The sequence below is a fragment of the Lycorma delicatula genome, chromosome 6 (genome assembly GCF_047948215.1).
Source record: "Lycorma delicatula isolate Av1 chromosome 6, ASM4794821v1, whole genome shotgun sequence".
In the NCBI taxonomy this organism is placed as follows: domain Eukaryota; kingdom Metazoa; phylum Arthropoda; class Insecta; order Hemiptera; family Fulgoridae; genus Lycorma; species Lycorma delicatula.
Window position 1 is genome coordinate 63,977,013 of NC_134460.1, and position 18,850 is coordinate 63,995,862.

Here is an 18,850-nt window from a genome sequence, read left to right on the forward strand (position 1 = left end):
CAGCAATACAACATCTTTTGAGTATTTACAATGGTTTATTCTTCGGACAAGTCTTTCCGCCCGACTGGTCGGAGGCATTTATTATACCAGTACTAAAGCCTGGCAAAGAGAAAACCGACCCCTTAAGCTACCGCCGTATTTCTTTAACAAGCGTGTTGTGTAAAGTAATGGAGAGGATGGTGAACCGCAGGCTTGCGTGGTACTTAGAGAAACATGACTTTCTTTCTTTGAAACAGTGTGGTTTCCGACATGGGAGATCTTCCATTGACCATTTGGTGTCGATGGAGACAGCCATACAAAACGCCTTCCTGAACCGCCAACTCCTCGTTGCTATCTTTTTCGATATAAAACAGGCGTACGACACAGGCTGGCGACGTGGCATTCTTAACACCCTTAGGAGGTGGGGGATCACTGGCAACATGCTTGCTTTTATCCAGGGATTCTTGAATCACCGGACGTTTCGTGTTCGTGTGGACGATTCACTTTCAGACAGTGTCGTCTCAGAAAATGGGGTACCGCAAAGTAGTGTATTAAGTGCCACCTTGTTTTCTGTGGCCATAAACAGCATTACCGATTGTGTACAGGCTCCTGTCTCTTGTTGTCTTTTCGTTGATGATTTTGTTATTACGTTGCGAGCCGCTCTACACCCACTGCGGAGCGACTGATGCAGAACACTATATTTCGCCTTGAGGCTTGGTCAGGGACTACTGGTTTCACATTTTCACCCGACAAGACGAAATGTGTAGTCTTTTCTCGGCTACAGAACCCTTCGAATCCGCGGGTTTTTCTGAACAGGGAGCTTATTGCTGTCTCTACTTACGTCAGGTTTCTGGGTTTGCTTTTTGATAGCCGTCTTACTTGGGTCACACATATGAGGGATTTGAGGACAAAGTTTTCCAAACTTTTGGATATGATGCGGGTCCTAAGTAAAACCAACTGGGGGGCTGATCGGTCGTGTATGTTACGTTTTTACTACTCCCTTGTTCGTTCCCGTTTGGATTATGGTTGTCGCCTATTCTTCAGCTCGTCAAACCGTACTTAAGATGCTGGACGGTGTGCATCATTCTTTTCTTCGGCTTGCCACGGTTGCGTTTAGATCGAGCCCTATCGCAAGCTTACTTGTAGACAGTGGCGAGCCATCACTTTGGGATAGATGAGACCAGCTTTTGTTATCTTATTTTGCCCGTCTCAGCGGACAGCCGAATCACCCAGCTTTTGACCCAGTTCTTAAGAATCCTAATTTGAGGAAGTATGAGGACCGTCCACGTTGTACTGCGCCTGTGGGTGTCCGTACACGACGTCTGCTGCAGCGTATGAATGTTGGCACTCCCTCGTTCTTTCCATCATGTCCGTGATCGAATCCCCCGTGGAGAATAAACCATTTAAATTTTACGTTTGGTCTTACAACGTATGATAAAACAATCAACGCCACCTATTGTTTACCAGCAGGTGTTCCAGTTTCTCCTCACCAAGTCGAACCCAGACGTGGTGGTATACACTGATGGGTCGAAGCATGACGGTAACGTTGGTTGTGCTTTTGTTTTCAATGAACAGACTTATATGTTTGACCTACCCAGTGTTAAGAATGTGTTCACCGCGGAACTACTCGCTGAGGATAGGTCTCTAAGTATCGTTGGCCCTAAATATAGGAACATTCTTATTTGCAGTGACTCGTACAGTGCTCTGCAGGCGTTGGAAAACCTTTATTCCCGACATCCTGTCGTCGTTGGCATTTATGATAAAATCACTGAGTTAGGAAAACGAAACAAGGGGGTAGGTTTTTGCTGGATCCCTAGCCACGTTGGGATTCTTGGTAATGAGAGGGCAGATTCTGCTGCGAAAGATGCGTGTATTCAGCCTCCTTTCACCACCCGAGTTACTACCTTTGATTTTATTAATCATATAAAACAATCACTGCGAGCAAGGTGGCAAAGTGGCTGGACGGCCATTAAAGACTCAGTGTTGCCGTGGGGACCTCTTGCAGGAACTCTCATCGTGAGGAAGTGGTCCTCTGCCGGTTACGGTTGGGGCATACGAGGATCACACACGTATTTCTAATGTCAGGAGAAGACCCACCCCTGTGCACACGATGCAACTGCCGCGTGACTGTGCACCACATTCTCGTGGACAGCGTATGTTATGCGGCGTTGTGTCGTCAGTTTAATATACCCAGCAGCATTCGTGATGTCTTGGGCAATGATGGCAGGGTTTTGGAGCGAATGTTTCTCTTTTTGCATAGTACTGGGTTACTGCAAAGGATTTAATATGTTTATATGTTTTTCTGTAAGGAGAGTTTTTTAATAATTTTAACCTTTATTTTCGATTTTTAGTTCTATGTGTTTAATTTTACTATCCGGGGTGGGGATTTTTGCACAACCCATCAGAGTTAGGTAAGTTTTTATAGTTTCTTTATTCTTTTATTTTATCTTTAATATTTTATCAACTTTGTCTGTGATATTAGTTTTGGGTTTTATTTTACCTTCTTGGCTTGTTTTAGTAAATTTTTATTATATGACTAATTTACGTTTACACCTTGTATAGTTTATTATTTTGGAGTTATATTACCCTTTTAATAATAACTACCGGGCGATGATAACGCTCTAGCGTTTTTCGCTTACAAACAACCAAAAAAAAAAAAAAAAAAAAAAAAAAAAAACATTAATTGGTGGTGTGGGATTAAGTGGGGTGGGGTGGTGGGCCCCCATCCTGAACTTCTTTTGTGTTTTTTGGATATTACTTATTTAAATGTTTTTGCAAAAATGTAAACTAATGAGAATGAATGTATATTTTTAAATCCTGTGTAAAACTATTTGTAGTAAATCTAAACCATCTGTTTAATAAATTTTTCAAAATCTACGAATTTTGTTATTTTTATTGTAGTTATTAACACATAATGTTTCAGTGAATCAGATAATTTTGAAAAGTTTTAAAATACGAGAAAAAATTTTTTTTATAAAAACACTTCAACTACATTGATAAAATCTTTTTCTTAAATATTATAATTCTTTAGGTAACAACAATTTTGTTACAGGCATTTGTAACAAATTTAATTGTAAATGTAAATCTGCTGTGTTCCCTTGTCCCTTGTTACTCTTTTACAGCATTTCCATAGAATTCGGGTAATTTCAAGTTGTATTCAATGTTCCGATTACTGAATTATGAGAACTGTCAATTCATTAAATACATGATTTTTCAAATACTTAGAGAAGAAAAATAGGTAATTCTGATACTATTGATATCATCAAAACTTTCTTATAAATGCATTTGTCTTTTTAAACAGTCGTTTAAAAACAATTAGATATACATATTGTAGCAGTATTTAGTAAAAAAATACTTAATACAATACTATTTTTGTTGTCTTCAGCTTGATCATAAAACAAAAGTAAATAAGTGTAAAAAAAGAATCATTCTTTTACATTCCTTACATTAATGTACAATTGTAAATGTAAAAATCCTTTTTTGTATTTTTTTTGTTTTTTTTTTTTTTTTTTTTTACAAAATTGATGATACATTCATCCAGTTTACATATTTGAACATTAACTGATTATTAATTATTAGTTAACTAACCGGTCAGCAGCTCTGTCGCTTTGACGCGCCAGTGTTCATTAAACTTTTGCTTGTGAGAATAATAATGATAAACAAAAATTTTAAAGCCTGTTCAATTTATTAAAAAAAATGTAAGTCTTTTGTAATTTCTTCAGAGCAACAATTTGGTCAGTACAGCATTCCAAATTTTGAAGATACGTTAACTATTCTATAAGGTGGGTAATATATCAAATATGATAAAAATTCCCCATACATAATGATTACAAAAGAAAAAGCTAAAGTTCAAATGAAATAGTTTGAAGTTCAAAAATTTTAGGATGGGTACGACAATTCGACAAAATACTGCACACAACACATAATGAGAAACAATCTATTTTCATTCATATTCCATTTATTACAAAACCAACATTTGGTATGAGAATTTTTTTAACACAAAAAAATAACTGGTAACCGTAATTTCTTCCCTTCGCGTTAAACGTTTTCCGCTGTTTATATAACTGAAGTTTTGTTTTTGTATTGTGCACAATAAATTTTCTATTTTGTATAAATTTGAAACATAATTAGCCCGTTTTGTTTGTTAACTTATATTTTCTATTTGCTGTCTATTTGACCGCTATCAGTTATGAATGTTTGAACTGATTTTTGGCGTAACATAACAAGATAACTATATTTTCCTAAGTACGTAAGTGCACTTTATTTTTTATATAAGTGGACTTTATTCGTACCATTTTAATCAAAATCAAATTCTCTACAAGTTTTATTTAAAAATTACATTTTTATTATCAGTTTAACAAAATTATTTTACACAAAAATAAATTATGTGTTTTTCGATTCCAATCTTTTGTTTTACCCCAAATTTCTCAAACACTACTAAAAGTTCTGGGACATATCTTTTTTCAGTTTTACAGATCAGATTTCATATAAAAATCAATAAATTTACCCCTTCATTTGGTTCCCAAGAATTACAGTTAGTTTCAATTTTATCGTAGGCGCAGAAGTCAGGGCGAAATCTTCGCTAGCCGACACTCTCTAATGAAGCGTTTCCGAACTTAGGTTTATATGATTTTTTTTCTTTATTTTCAGTAGTAGGAAGTTAATTACATTCTTCGTGAATTACCTGCTTATATATAAATACATTAGCATCTGCGTCTCGGCTTCAACCGCACTATATGGTTACTAGCGTTTTCCTTCGCGGTCAGGTGATATTTAACAGGTCAGGGCTCACTTCATTCAACTTTCTTGTCTAGCCAGGACCCCTCTGAGTTCATTAAACTCAAGCTAGTGAGAATAATAATGACAAATAAAAATGAAAGATTATTCAATTTATAAAAAATATCATTGTATTGTAATTTCTACAGAGCAGCAGTTTTGGCAGTACAGACCCAAATTTTGAATGCAGCTTTCAAAACAGTAACCCTCTATCTTAAAAAATATTAGTTATAACTGACTACCCATCCTTGTACGAGTAAAAAAGTATTTTGCGCGGTTCTTAGCGTTATCCGACAAGCATCACTAGGAGGTGACCGTACTTCGTTTCTTATATTTAAAAAAAAATTTAACTGCAGAATTATCAGTTTAATAACTAGTAACTGAATAAGATAAAGGTTGATTCTCTTTATTTTCCTGTTGTTCAGAAACTTTCAAGCACAGTAGATAACAAAGAATTTTGTTTAACAATAATGTAATATGAGAGAAGTAAGAAATATGCAATCAGAGACATGTGTCAATAATTCATGGGTGCTTCACCCATAAATCAGTAACTTCATGATGTTGTGCCACCCTCATCAGTAATTAAGTGTTGGTCAAAATACCTGCAATTATTGTTCTTAAACCTACTTTCTAAAATTTTCTCATTAAGTTTTTTTTATTACTACTATTTTCTTTTTTTTTTTACAAAATTATAATTAATTTGAAATGGTTTAAAATAACTGAAGAGAACAAAGACAATTTGCTACGGGATCATACTCTTTCACACCAACAGAATTCCACCAAGATTACAATCAGAAAATAAAATAAAAAGAGTATGAAGTATTTTTGAAGGTAATATAAGCTAAAATAATATTTAAATTACCAAATAAATCTTTTTTTAAAAATATTTCGTTATATCCAATCCTTAAAGAGATCAAAATCTATCTTTGAAGACAAAGAAAGACTGCAGTATATATACTCGTACATAATATTTCTTCATTTACATCGTTAAACATACGAAAAAAAAAAGTTAAAAAATTTATATTTTTTACCAGATAGCTGACAAAATTTTTAAAATTATTTCTCTAATTTCATATGAAATTGGCTTTTTCTTAGATTCAAGTTTTTGGTATAAAATGTATTTTAATTTTACTAGAAAAAAAATTGTAAAACAATATAAATGTTGGAGATAAACAAATTAGGTCAGTTATTCTTCTTTTTTTATTCATTTTGGTACTCCAACTTAATTTATAAATAACAAGAATAAACTTTCAATTTGTCCTAACACGATTAAGATGCTTTATCAAAGATTATTTTATCTTATCAAAGATATTTCTTAAACATGGTTTTACTAGATTACCCTTCTTTGTTATATTATTCACTGTCTAAATTATCCCAATTTGTTTTGTTATGAATTATTATTATTATTATTATTAGAAACAACTACTTTTTAAAATATAAAAAAGAAAATTTTTTTTCGAATTTTATTTTCTTTGAATATTTTTTTTTAAGAGATGAATTATACACATAATGATTAATTAAAAATAACCATCAAGAATTATTTTAAATTATGTACATTTTAATATACTTAATAAATTACAAACTGCTGTGGAACATACGCAATTGATTTTTTCATTGTAGGCTAGACATTTGGTGAATAATTTAAGTTAAAATATAGGAAAAAACAAGGTAGGTTACAAACAAAGTAAAATCATGAGAGTGAGTCATTGAAGAATACGCAAACGTTCTTAAGTAATATAGAAACAAACAGGAATGTAACCTCTCAAAGAAAATAAGAAAGAAAATCAATTATTTTCTGCGCATACTAATGATGAGAAACGAAAGCAGTTATCCGTGTATAAAAGTTAAGTTGTACATATAAGGGTTAAAACTAAAAAAAAGAAATCTTTTATTACTTTTTACAATCAGGTTTTAACTTTGGTTTTTAACAAAAAAAAATGTAACAGATTAGGTAAATTGTACTGTTTTCATTCTTACGTCTTATATAGTTCAGTGGAGTAATATTTATTTTATTTTTTTATAAATGTTAGCAGTATACGGTCAGATTGGATTTAATCTACTATACGTAGTTACAAGTTAACTGGCCGGAAATCCTTTCATGACAAAACAGTTTCATTCTGAAAAAGAATCGATTATACAGATACTCGTAAAGGACATAGATGGTAACCTAATAGCATGTGAATGGTTGGTTCCTTTTCAGGAAGCGGTTGGTTAGTTGTAGTAGTTTCTGTAATCATCCATCAACCAAGAGTTGTATTTATCCTTACCTGTTGTTTTATTTTTATTTTTTTTATGCTAACACTAATGATTACTTAAGAATTTAAATTTTTTAGTGTATCCTGTAATCAGTTAAAATCAAAAAAAAAAAAGAAAAACATAATTAAAGTAAATTTTCAGTCAGCTTCTTATGAATGAAGTTTCTTTTTTAGTTGAATCAAGAGTGTATAGTAAAAACCTCAGTACATTGCAAATAACGATTCTTTTACAGCATGTAAGAAATATATATAAATAATTATTTTCAGTAATAACAATACTAATAATCTAAATGGCTTAAATTACTACAATTTTTCTAGTTTAAACTCCTTTATTTTTTATTAATTATGGACTGCATCAAACATTATGAAGTTGCAAATTATAAAATTTCTATCTGGCAGTTCACTTTAAATAACAAAATTATTATATTTCCAAAATTTCAGTTTTTTTTTGCAGTGAAATAATGAACTATCTTTTTTCCCTCGCATTAAAAATTAATTTAAACATAATTCTCAAATAAGCTATGTGATAATTATGTGTCACAATTTCGGTTGATAAATTAACGTCATAAGAAAATAAATCCATTTTTTTCGGTATAATATACGTTATATACATAACGTTAGTTGTAGGTATGAGTTCTGCTCCAAGAAAAAAATAAGGAAGTGCTGTATCATTTACCTGGGAAGGTCAAGGGAAATATTGGTAAATCTTTAAAAAGAACAAAGAAACAATATACGTAATTCATTATAAAATTAGAAGTTTTTTAAAGTCCATATTAATAATTTAAATTATAAATGCACAAATCATTATAAATTAAATAAGCGAAGGTACTAAGTAATATAATTCTGAAGTTAATGTCTCTGAATAATTTTCGAGCACGCACATTATTCTAAAATTATTTTAGAATAATAATGTTTGATGTTTCTTTATGTATTAAAGGGAGATACAAACAAATTTGGTAATTTTTTTGATTACTGATAGAAAGTCATCTAATATTGTTTCTGTAAAATAAATTATTATTTTGTTGAAATTCGAAAACAGTTCTGTTTAGATAAGTGTGAAGATTGTACTAGTAATTTAAAATATGTACGTGCTGGTAGCAAAGTTTGTTCATTTATACATAAATATATACTAATTCAACTATATTTAATTTTCTAAATATCGATGTCTATTATTAATTTTTATATGGATGTCAAAAAATGATCTGACAACCTATTTTTGTACTTTGAAAAATCTTTCTGTGTGACCTTTTTGTGTGGGCCCTCAAAAGATGTTATAATACTCACGAGAATATAACTAGCCGTAGTGAAATATAACGATATAGTTAGCGTTTTATTTAGTTATTCAAAGCAAAACAGTGTGGTTTGAGTTTGTTGCAGGCGAAATCAATCTGATTGTTCCACGATAATCTGTCACCTATCAAAACCCTAGTAAATTTTACATTACGGGAAACAGAAAAAAACATAAAACAGCAGTTTTATCCGTATTTAAAGTTTGATGTTACAATACATTTTAGGTTAGCAGTTTTTCAATTGCTAACCTAAAATCTTCTAGTAATTCTGCATAATCTAGGTTCAGATTTAGAAAAAAATATTAACTCTTTGAAGTAATTATCATCTTATCACGTATATTGATCATTGATATTCAGTTAATCGAGCTGTTCCGGTAGTGTTTTGATTGAGACTAGTAAGAATAATTGCAGAACAAATTGGTTTTAAAGTTAAACGGAGTATAATTTCAATATTAGAGAAAAATAAATATTTTAATTAAGGTTTTATTGCATTGAATGAATTACATTTCAGGTTAATTAGAGTTCTGCAAAGTATAAGAAAATCTGATGTGGACAATACATGATTTCCTTGTAGGCCTATTAAATGACATTTACACATATTTTTAAAATGAAAAGTACATAAAATTTTATTTCATTAAAACTTTTGATATTTTTTTTGTTATTGAATTATTATTCATCGCAAATTTTTTCAATGACACGTTAATAAATTATTAATAAATAAATCAATATGTTTAGATTAAGAAAAAAGTTAAACAAAAAAAGGTGATTAAGTCTGATTCGAATCGATGTGTCTTCCCCTTGTAAGATTAAAATATTTCATTAATTAAAAGTTTATTTGGCTATAACTCTGGAACCAGTGAAAATAAGTACAACTTATGATATATTGTTGAAAAACTCAATGAGGGCTTATTAGTGCAGTTAAGAAAAAGTCCAAAATCCAAAGCTTTTGGATTTTGGGCTTTTTTGGACACTTTTGGTTCAGTCGATTGCAATCAAAAGTTGAGGTGCACAACTAGATGTTACAACAATCATAAATCCAAAATTTCAACACCCTACGGCTAATAGTTATAGAGATATATACATTTTTTTTAAAATAAAAACACTTACACATCATTTTAATTTTATTTCTGAGTAAACTTTTACATCTTATATCTAAATAAGAAATTACATCCCAGAAGTATTAAACGATAAATTAGAGGACTGGTTAGAAGAACCAGTCCTTGCAATTAGTGTGGGTGGAAATAGTGGTATTATTTTCTTGCTTTGAAGGTAGAAAATTATAATTTTGATGTTAGAATTCTAAGAATTTGTATTTCAATGAGATTTTATTAATATACATTACAAATACATTTTCTCTACATGATAAATAATGTTGAATTATGGATTGTGCTAATAATACTTTTAATACTATAAATTATTACATTCATTTAATTTCACTTCTCAGAAATGAAATGAACGTTTTATAAGACAAACAATTTGCTGTTAATGTGTTAATAAATAAATAAATATTCAAATTAGGTAAATCTCCTACATCTGCTTTCTACTTTTAGTAATTGTGAATTCGTAGCCTCTTCTCTAATTTTCTTTTTTCAGCGCTATGAACGAAATATGATCAGTTTAAATATCCCTCAAAATTAAGTTTATTATCTTTTATCTTAAAGTTATCTTCATAATTAAAGTTTTGCATTTCGGTAAACATTTTTCGTATAACATTGAGATCCGTAACTATACACGAACAGAAATTATTAGAAATAGGTTCAGGGGAAAACCTAGAGGATAACAAATGTTTGTAATTCCGATCCACGCTGATATCATTTATAACATATAAAAATGTTGTGGAAGTTTTTGACATTTGTGTTGTGTGTGTGTTTGAGCGCGCGAGTGTCCGCACATGTGAGTTTTTTTATCGAAGTTATTCGTTTTCCGTTTTATTGATATTTAAGTTCATAGTTATATTTTATTAAAAATAATTAAGGAACCAATTTTACTGATATGGCCTTTATTTTTTCTGTTTAGCCTCCCGTAATTACTGTTCAACTCTCGAGTTGAACAGGTGGAACTCTGGAGTTCCAAATCAGCTGATTTGGGAAGACGCGTTCACCACTAGACCAATCCGATGGGTTTACTGATATGGCCTCCATACCTTCTTTCATACGCAGATAGATTCATAAAAGCGGAAAAACAACGGGGATGGTCTTTTTTTATTTCCCGATCACCATTCTATTAAGATGTAGAATTTCATTTCATTAATGAAGTTTGTCATTTACAGAAAAAAAGTGTTAAAAGGAAGCACCCTTTATGACTTTAATTCGCCTTTAAATTTATTATAAAAATAAATCCTATTAGATCTGTATTAATTGTCGTTTCGACACAAAACTTTTGGCTTTTTGCACATGTATCCAGTTGAAAGCAATTTTACAAGGAAAATCTATCTCGGTCAGGAATAAATATTTAAAAAAATTAAAATAACTAGATAGGTGAAAAAATGTATATAGTAATTAAAAACAGCTATTATTAAATCACTGATGAAATGTTGCTGAAAAATACGAAATATAAAAAATAGCCTACTCAAAAGAAGTCACTCACAAAAAAAAACGAAAGCCTGAAAATTTTCTCTCAATAAAAATAAGAAAAGATGACAAAAAACACGATGATACGTAGCCAATACCCAGCGTGAGCTGACAGTAAATACGTAATATGTTTTTACTTCAAATTTCCCATTTATTAATATTCCGGTAGCTTATCCCCTGAAAATATAAACTTTAAATATAAAATAAATTGAGACTGTGTATTATTACACAATAATTACCCATTCTTATAATGATGGCAAAGAAATAAAAATGTCTTTCAAATGTCTACTCCGTCAAGTAAGTTTTAAAATAAAAATTTTCCACTGATGTTATTTGAAACTTATTTAAAGATCACCAGTGATATTAAACACTGAATATTTAAAAATAATCTACAAAAGAAAAAATCAACGAACAATACATTTGTCAGAATAAAAGATTGGGCATATATAAAAATCATATAATTTGAATTAGGAACTTCGTATATTTTTTGAAGTGGATATTATTTATTAATGATTAAAGAATTCTAATAAAATTTGATGAATATCTTTAAATCAGCTCGTCACGATATTCTATGTAAACGCGAAATAAACCAGCGTAAATGGATTTTACGTTTTCAAAATGTTATTGAAATTTTTGCAATTAATTAAAAAAAATGTTGAATAAAATTTATAACTTTTCATTCATTTATTTAATAATTAGTGAAAAGTAGATAATTCTTTTTTGAGTTGAAAATTTTAAGCTTCTTAAAATACTTTAAAAAAATAAATATTCATCATGGATGAGTAAAAACTAATTTCTTTAGATTGAATAATTATTTTTTTCGTTTCAAAATTAGAGCGTCACTGATTCCAACAATTTTGATCTCATTTGGTTGTTTAAAGTTGTATTTGATCTTATATGTGATTTTATTCACAATAAAATATCGTTTTAATTAAATAAAATTTAATTGTAATAAAATTGTATTTTTTAAAAAATATTAATGACATAAAATGTTCATGTATATTATCTTAATACTAATTTTATTAATATTTGACCATATTGTTAGACTTATTTTCTTAAATTAATGTGAAAATCACAATATTGAAATATTGTGTCTATATTCTGTACAGAAAATCGCATTAAAAGACTCAATTTTAAACTTAAAGATTAGAGAGTACATTTCATTCATTCTTTTTCGCTGAGAACAACTAAATAGCTATTCGTGTTATCAGAAATATAATTTTACAATAATAACACTGAAACATTACAATATGCAGTTAAACACATAATTATTATATTAAATAATAATGTATTTAAAATTTATGAAGTGTTTGAAACTCACTGATTAAGTATATCCTTTCTGTTACCGATGAAGAAGGGCTACAGCCAGGCAGCCATTCCGGTTGCAGTACCCTTAGGCTTCTTTAATGAAGACCAGCACCTGGTCGCTTGTTGCTTATCTACTTATTTTTACACTGATCTAATTTTGCATCCAGTCCAGCAAGTACAGGTTTTATTTTTAACCGATATGATAATTACACGGTTGTACTTAGAGGCCGTGTATTGTGCTAATTTTCAATCTTTTCAAGGCTTCGCACTTTCGTTTCTTTATTTTTATGTCGTTAAAATGATTAATTTTATCTTATTTATAATTGATTTATTTCCGGTATATTATTAATTAGTATTTTTATTACATAATATTATAAAAATTTCATTTATCAAGGTATCGGTCATTCAGTTTTGTTTCTTTTAGTTTTTAAAATTAGGATAAACAATAATTATAGAATATTATCATGTACGCCAGATTGTTTAAAACTTTCTTAGAGTAAAATGAATCCAAAATATTACTGAACTTAATTTTAGTGCGGGCATATAAGACTAAAAATCTATGAGTGGCGTTATAATTGACAAAATATTTCTCATTGTAGTTTGATTTATCAATTCTGAGATATTTGTATTCCGTTTTTTCTTGGATGACGACTTGCCTTCTTAAATTACGTTAGCTAAATGTTAAAAAAAAAATTAAGAAAATTGTAATCTAAAGCAAGGTATTAAAATTAGTTAAAACTTTTTTTGTTTTATTTAAAAACTTAACCTAATTTTTTTTAAGCTTCTCAATTTGTTCATTTTGTAGAGTTTTGTCTCTACAATTCTATATTTTCTCATTTCTATACGATTATATACATTTTATGACCCATTTAACTGTTTATGATTGTTGCAATCAGCCTAACCAGTTATTTAAGCAAAAAAATTGCTTTGTTCCTGAATTCAAAAGTTATTTTTTCGAACGTCTTTTTAATTTTTTCCTCTACTGCTCGTGTTTCGGAAGTTTTTCTATTTCTTTTTTTGTATTCGATGTTTCCATTAAAAATTCCTTTATCGTTTCCAATTCCCTCCTACATATCGTCGTTTAACTGATAAAATATTCGAAGAAAATATCGAATCTTTTAAATATTTTTTGTACAAAAATTTTATTTCTATCATATAATTTTTTTCATTTGCTGCAGCATGAAACACAAATAACTAGTATAATTATAGTATATGTGTTCTAGATGTAACTTGAAATCCAACCATAATCATTGGTAAAACTAGTGGCTAATTTTTTACATGATTGTGCTTATCTTAAAATTAAAAAAAATTCATTTTTAAAAGAAAGATTAAGATAAAAATGAGTTTTCATTTCTGTTGATGAGTTTTTAAATAAAGTTCTATTAATTTAAGAAACCGGATTTTTTTTTTGCGAAATCTTTTAACATGTAAAAATAATATATGAACTAGGAAGATAATTTTAATGAACGCTTTCTAAATTGTTGCTCTATTATATACCGATTTTATGTATTATCAATAGCGGAATCTATTTTGAAGAAAAGTGTTTATATATCTGGAGTTTCCAAAAGAAGAGAAATTAAAAAAAATCCTACATAATTGCAAAAGTATGGGTAAATATACCAGTACGGTATTACAACTTTCATACAGAAAATAAATCTATTAGTATCAAATAAATTTAGAGATTTGAAACAAATTTATGGATCGTAGGATTATGTTAGTGAAACAAAGACGATTTAAAAAACCCAAGAATACAGACTTTTTAAATTCTTTGTTACAGAATAATTTTGAATATAGGTCGGTTGATTGAGTACGAAGGGAAAAGATATCCATTTAAATGAACTGGAAAAGAGAAAAGTTAATAACAAAGAAGGATTTTTTTAAAAAGTAGGATGTGGTTGTTAGGGTAGATATTAAGATTAGGGAATTTGAGTTTAGGATAAGTGTAAAGGACAAAAGCAGTAAACGAAGATAATTCTATATTAATTGCGATATCCATTACCGTTGAATAACGCCTGAGATGATTTACAAATCACTTACAAAAGTGACGGCCATTTTTAAGAATAAAAATATATAATTCTTTAGAGATTCAACAATGAAGTGGTTGTTAAGACTTAGGTTTCATTTACTCCATTTTTATTAAAAGGAGGAACTTTAAATTTTATTATAAGAACCTTTAAATTTAAAAAAAAATTAAAATTGTCACATTTTTATTACTCTTATTGAATTTCTCTATCTTTAATCAGTCTAGTTCCATCCTCCAAAGGCTCAACATGTGTTTGTTATCGATGTATAATTAATTAATATAATAAAGTTATATATATAAATTACAAGTGCAAGGATTATAATAAAAATTAATTTTATTATAAACCAAGTAAAGAATTTTATTTATTTGAATGAACCAGCGAATAATAAAATATTTAGAATAATTAGATCTTACTAAGATATTGAACCAAGCTGCCGTATTATTGGACATTAGTTTCCAACTGCCGTTTCAGAGAATAAAAGTACTATTGCATATCTTCATGCTAAACTCACATGTTACTTTATAATACTCATATTCATCAGAATGAACTACGAGTGTCTGTCCGTATGGTAAACTATAAAAAAAAAAACAATTTTGACTTGTTGAAACAAGAAAGATTGGAACAAATAGTGTAAACTAAGAATATAGAAATATATCTTAATTACTAGGTCTTAATTAATTTATTATTTATTTATCTTTATTACTTTAATTAATGTATTCTCTTCGTTATGAAACAAAATAAGTGAATATGAAGATTATAATACGAGATATACACAGAATAGAAAGGTCTATAAGTATATTTTTTACTACTCAGTATTTGACACCTCTAATAAAATATCTAGGAGTCTATCTTAATATTTCGATAATGGGTTGTAATGGGAATAAACTGGGTTGTACTCCAAATACTTTTGATATTTCGCTACGATCGTCAGATATCCTGATAAAAGTGTAACATTCTCTTGAAAATTACATTACTTTGTTCAAAAACTATATGCATCAGGCATATTAAGGGAACTTGAAAAGAAAATAGTTTTCCGGTACATTTCAACTATTAGAATTTAATAATACAAAAATGCACGGCAAATCCATGTACATCGACATCTAGCCCTGCAAGTGACACCTTCAAATTCTTAACCGTAGGACTCATTTTTAGGGGATTATAATTACTCTCAGAGAAAGCAACTAAACTATAAATAGATCTATTATTCTGATCGGATAATAATAATAATACATTACGTAGATCATGTTAGAAATGGGTACATCACGGGTGAAATATGGAACTGCCCCAGAATTTATCTGGATGGATCAAAAGAAATTAAGATAAAACCTTGATTAGAACAGCATAATAAATACACAATTAATTATAAAATAAAACATTCATATGATTAAAGTCTACATTAATTATTTAAAATATAAACACATGAAGTAGCATTAAATAGATAAATATAATACTAAATATTAAAACACCAGTCGCTTAGGGCGGTGAATGTCATCACCAGTGCCTGGAAGAAAAGAAATTATTTTTGGAAGTTCAACAGGGATTTTACAAGGCCTGACAGCCTGGACTGTTCCGTAAGTGAAATCACAGTCTTCCTCAACCTTTCTATTTAGTCTTGCGGAACTACCTAGATGGGCGTTTTTCCCAGGTCAGGTGCAACGTCGAGTTATCTGGATTCTTTGTCGTTAGATCGGGAATTCTTCACGGCTCTCTTTTTGAACCAGTCCTGTACTCAATTTTCTCTGTGGATCTTCCGGTTCTGAGCTGTGTAACCACATCATTTGCTGACGACAGAGCGATCCTGGCTGTGGTCTTAAGACCCTCGTCTGGCCTCGAAAAAACTTCAATCGGCGTTAGATCTGATCGGCGAGTGGCTAGCAAAGTGGAGAATAAAAGTAAAACACAAGAAATCGAGTCATGTTACGTTTATATTGAATAGTATATAAATAATCATCTTAATGGTTTTGAAAGAAATTCTTTTGGGTAGAATTATTCTTTATTTAGATATTATTTTTCATAATTTTATGTGTTTACTTAAATATTCTCCAAAAACCCCTCCTTTCAGCCATTTTATATCACAAAAAAAAAATTATTAATAAACGCGTGAAACATATTTTGTTATTTTATTTCTAATAAGTATAGTTTTGATGAAAGTTTTACTTTGGTGACTGTGGTTGTCATTTTTTATTTATTTATTACTTTTTAATTATATTTATAAAAAAATGAAATTAAAATTTCTACGCGTTTGATTAAAATTTTTATAATTTTACGTGAAATTAAAATATTGTTTGGTTTATTTTTTGATGGGTCTCGGCATAATACATTTATTTTAAGCTTTGTAACAACTTCTTTTACCTTCATAAAAGCATTCTATCATATAAAGATGTCTTATGATATCATATGCGCTACATAAACTGACACACTGTTATATAGACAATTTACGTAAGGCGACCGCATCTCTTCCAATTAGTAAACTGTTTAAATTGAATGAAACGTCCTTAAAGTGAGGAAATGACTGCATGTTATCCTAATAAATGACCATTCTTTTAAATACGATATGTAATTTTATTTCTCAACTGAATTTTAAAGTGTAATATCTTTCGTTTTTGTTCTTTAATATTTAAGTGTTTTTTTTTCTTTTGCTATGACAGATTAGAGAATATTATAGAATAGCTTTAATTATTAATTCTAATTAAAAGATTAAAATCATTATTTGTACATTCCTATATAATTTATTAACACAGCGGAGGAATTCGTACTAATATCAAAGACATAAAATCATCGCAGATTTTATGTCATTGGTTCTATGTTAATAACTTCCAAATTACATAACATATTTTAATTAAAAGTTGCCGATTAGCGTCTTAAATTTTATTAAATTATCTTTTTTAAAATAAAATTTGATAGTAATTTTTTGTGGATTGATTGATCATTATGGAAAATTATTAATGATTGACAAAACTTATTACTTGCTTTTGATTAAAAGTGAAGGATAATTTGTTTGTTTTTTTTTCTTAAGAAAATGTTCAAAATTAGCTTTTACAAGTTTCTATGTTTTATATCTTCGTTCAGCAAAAAATCATCCGATCTAATAAAATGTTGAAATTTGATAATTTTTGATAAAAAAATGTTAAAGAAAAATGTGATAAATAGTATGTTAAAAGAATAACTGAAATAATATTACAAACAAAAACTATTTTAAGAATTTTCATATGTAGGGTAGCTTAAAAGAAGGGATGTTTCCATAATTATTGTCTTTAAAATCAAATTATTTCATATTTCAGAAAATTCTCAACTTTTGAATATAATTATTTTTGAATTCTAAAATTTAAGAATTTTCATAGGAAGGGTAGCTTAAAAGTAGGGATGTTTCCATAATTATTAAGTCTTTAAAATCAAATTATTTCATATTTCAGAAAATTCTCAACTTTTGAATATAATTATTTTTGAATTCTAAAAAAATGTATGTACATGGTAGTATCTGCAAATAACATTCGGTAATGTAAAATTGATAGATTAACAAATTAAAAAGAAACTAATTTTAAGTTTAAAATGATCATTCATGTACGTTAATAAAATCTTTTAATTTTTAAGTATCGCTTTTAATAGAAAGAAAAGTTTTTCTAGATTTAATTTTAATAATTTCTGTTTAATTTATTCTCTTTTTTACTAAATAAAATAACAGTTGTTCTTGTTCAACTTAACTTCAAAAATTTAAAAAACGGTTATACATTTTTTCAAAGCAAAAAAAATTAAGAAACATTAAATTTAAAATAATCTGCCATTTTTATTTACCTTAAGCTTTCTCTTTGATTTTATTATTATTATTATTGTTATTGCTGTTAGTTGTTATCTTTACAAAAAAAAACTGAATGCAGTTTTATCCGCTTCTTTTTAAAATGTTTCAGCATAAAAAATAAGTATTTTAAATCTTATTCGTTAACACACGTGTATATATATTAATATATAGTTTGTAACATATCTGCAAAACATTTTGTGATTCGTTCACTTTCATTAAGATATGATGCGAATAAATAGAATTTCTCATTAATCACAACCATTATAGGAGAAGATTCATAGGTAAATGCTTGGAAAAAAAATTATGAAATGCTATCTGTAAGTTTAAATTACTTTATTCCTGTCACACCCCTTAAATCGGGCTTAATCTTTTCATAAAAGTCTATCATACGCTGGGTCGATTTACGTTTTAGTTTTAAAATAACAGTTTGGTGATACTGAAAAAAAAAACACTTAAAACAAATAATAAGAAAAATAATATACAAGGTTTCATCAATGTGTAAATGACTATTTAGTTTAGAGTGATACAAATAAATCTAATCCGTAACTTATACCTATCTAAATTATTTGTGATTGGAGGTGGGAAAGGAATTTTTAAAGGAGGTAAAACATTTCTCAATTAAACTGTTTTAGTTGTTTTTTCTTATAAAGAAATTCTATTTTCTTAGATACTGTCATCTGATAAGTTCATAAACTTTGGTCTAAAAACATATAAATTTTATTCAAATATTTTGTAATTCTACAGTCGTTCACAAAATTACTTTTATTTATTGTAATGTAATTAATCTTTTTTTAATATGTCTGCTTACAATAGATTGATGATTTATCAATAAATAACGAACCATAATTAATTA

At 28.7% G+C, this 18,850-nt stretch overlaps 1 long non-coding RNA gene across 1 annotated transcript in view; it reads right to left on the reverse strand.

Annotated features, from left to right (window-relative positions):
* LOC142326631 (uncharacterized) overlaps positions 1–12,257 on the reverse strand; it is a 30,088-nt gene extending 17,831 nt beyond the window's left edge. Inside the window, exon 1 of the long non-coding RNA XR_012756820.1 lies at positions 12,191–12,257. This is a non-coding gene — a long non-coding RNA (uncharacterized LOC142326631). The remainder of the gene's footprint in view (positions 1–12,190) is intronic.
* Between the last annotated feature and the right edge of the window lie 6,593 nt (positions 12,258–18,850).